Source organism: Scyliorhinus canicula, chromosome 5 (assembly GCF_902713615.1).
Source record: "Scyliorhinus canicula chromosome 5, sScyCan1.1, whole genome shotgun sequence".
Taxonomy (NCBI): domain Eukaryota; kingdom Metazoa; phylum Chordata; class Chondrichthyes; order Carcharhiniformes; family Scyliorhinidae; genus Scyliorhinus; species Scyliorhinus canicula.
The window spans coordinates 205,948,525-205,951,222 of record NC_052150.1 but is presented as its reverse complement, the minus strand read 5'-3'; the positions used below and the strand labels follow the sequence as shown (position 1 = coordinate 205,951,222).

General features: G+C 47.8%; 1 non-coding gene across 1 annotated transcript; it reads left to right on the top strand.

Annotated features, from left to right (window-relative positions):
- The first annotated feature begins 1,425 nt into the window (after positions 1–1,425).
- On the top strand, positions 1,426–1,497 carry trnag-ucc. Its single transcript has one exon. It is a non-coding gene; the product is annotated as a tRNA-Gly (tRNA).
- The last annotated feature ends 1,201 nt before the right edge of the window (positions 1,498–2,698 follow it).

Below are 2,698 nucleotides of genomic sequence, written 5' to 3'. Positions count from 1 at the left end.
GAACAGATACAGATAATAAAAAGCGACACCATTAGCGTCCGCAATGGCCTCAGTTGTGTTAATGGCGATATGTACACCAAGAGAGCTCCCAGGTATGTTTCCCAATCTGTGTGGAATTGATCTCAGGACAGCATTTGGACAGGATGCGTGTGTGTGTGTGTGCATGTCAACTCGGCAAAGCTTTCCTCTCCTGATCGAACAACTCATTGCTGCCGTAAGATGCACTTGGGTGGAGACCAGGCAGGATCAGGGTATTTTGTAATGCTCTTTTCATAGAACCATAGACTCCTACAGTGCAGAAGGAGGCCATTTGGGCCATCAAAGCTGTACCGACCCTCTGAAAGAGCACCCACCTAGGCCCAATCCTCGTAATGCCACCTAGCTTTTGGACACGAAGGGGCAATTTATCATTGGCAACCCACCTAACCTGCACATCTTTGTAACTGTGGGAGGAAACCGGAGCACCCGGAGGAAACTGATGCAGACACAGGGAGAATGTGCAAACTCCACAAAGACAGTCACACCAGGCCGGAATTGAACCTGGGTCCCTGGCGCTGTGAGGCAGCAGTGCTAACCACTGTGTCACCCCTGTTCTTCCTGCTTGAATCCGTGGAAAAATCAGTAAAAACTGGGAGATAAGAATATTGGTTCAAACTGGTCTTGTATACTTTAAAATGGAACACCAGTAAAAACTGGGAAACATGAATACCGGTCTGACTGTTTTTTTTCTCTGGGTGGATAGTGCTCCGTGTCCTGATTCACATGTAGGGAACAACCACCTTGGAAAAATAAACAATTGAGAGCCTAAAGGAAAGCTTAAGGAGACCAGGAGATTTGATTTCCAAGGAAACTTTACACTTTGGTGTTAGTGGTTTATTATTGTGACTTACCTTTTGTGGCCATTGCGGGAGTATCAGGTGATATTGTCAAGAAGGATGACTAATATTTCTCTATACATTGCAAATAAATGAGGCTGAATCTTTGAGCCCCAAGGGAGTGGGTACAGTGGCATAGGGGGCCTGAAAATACTTACACCGGCCAGCAGGCCACTTTCCTGACACTGCTTCCAGTGCAGACCATTTTTGAGGAGATGAGTGTAGGGCTGTGACGGGAATCGAACCACGCTGCTGGCCTGCTTGGTCTGCTTACCATTTCTTTCTTTCTTGTCTTTCTTAACATGTATTTAACTCCCTCCCCCATCTTATCTACCTTTCCTTACCTTTTCTTCTCTTTGCTTCCCCCTTCCCCTCTCCCTACTTCTACAGTTCACCCTCTAATTTTAGTTTCTCTGCTGTTCGGCCTTTCACATCTTTTGTTCTTTCTGGGAACTGCCATTAACACTCTTTCCCCTTGGTTTCTGTCGCCATTAGCACCCGGTTTCCCTGGGTTTCTGTGGCGATGACTCATCTTTCATTCTCACAGTGAGCGATGGTGGTATAGTGGTGAGCATAGCTGCCTTCCAAGCAGTTGACCTGGGTTCGATTCCCGGCCATCGCAATAGGAAATTGGAAATTTCTGCGCCACTTCTTGAATTTCAGCTGAGGAAGAGAAACAATCTTTCATTCTCACTCCACAGTATAAATAGTTCCCACTTTCTCTGTCTGTTAGCTTTGACAAAGAGTCATCGGACTCGAAACGTCAGCTCTTTTCTCTCCCTACAGATGCTGCCAGACCTGCTGAGATTTTCCAGCATTTTCTCTTTTCTTTTAGGCTCATTAAGGGCTTGATTAAGGCTAATTAAAGGAGGCCGACTTGGGGCCAGTTCAACTGACCGGAGGGGGCAGTGCTTCAGGTAGGCTGACAGGCCCCTTGTGTCGACCTGAATGTGGGTGTAGCCAAATGCTACCATGTAGAGGGATTCTACATCTCAAACCACCCCGTACCCTCCCAACTCTCTTCTACCAGTGGTGGCCTGGCTGCTGTAGATTCAAAGCCACCTCCATGTTTCAGTGTCCTCTCTGGGGCAGCACGGTAGCACAAGTGGATAGCACTGTGGCTTCACAGCGCCAGGGTCCCAGGTTCGATTCCCCGCTGGGTCACTGCCTGTGCGGAGTCTGCACGTTCTCCCCGTGTCTGCGTGGGTTTGCTCCGGGTGCACCGTTTTCCTCCCACAGACCAAAGACATGCAGGTTAGATGGACTGGCCATGCTAAATTGCCCTTTGTGTCCAAAAAGGTTCGACCATAAGACATATGAGCAGAATTAGGCCACTTGGCCCATCGAGTCTGCTCCGCCATTCAATCATGGCTGATATTTTCTCATCCCCATTCTCCTGCCTTCTCCCCATATCCTCTGATCCCCTTATTAATCAAGAATCTATCTATCTCTGTTTTAAAGACACTCAGTGAATTGGCCTCCACAGCCTTCTATGGCAAAGAGTTAGGAGGGGTTATTGGGTTACAGGATGGGGTGGAAGTGAGAGCTTAAGTGGGTCGGTGCAGACTCGATGGGCCGAATGGCTTCCTTCTGCACTGTATGTTCTATGTTCTATGTTACTTAGCTTCCTTTACAGCTTACTGTTCCTTTCAAGGTCTTTGATCATTTTTTCAGCTTCAGAGCCTGTCACTGTTCTTAATTGAATGGTCACCTTGTCTCCATGCCAATTAAGGGAGTGCTCTTCCATCCCTGATAAAAGCCCAGGTCAGTGATTGTTTCCTACCCTCACTCTCTCAGGAGTGGGATCAGGACCTGGAAACTGT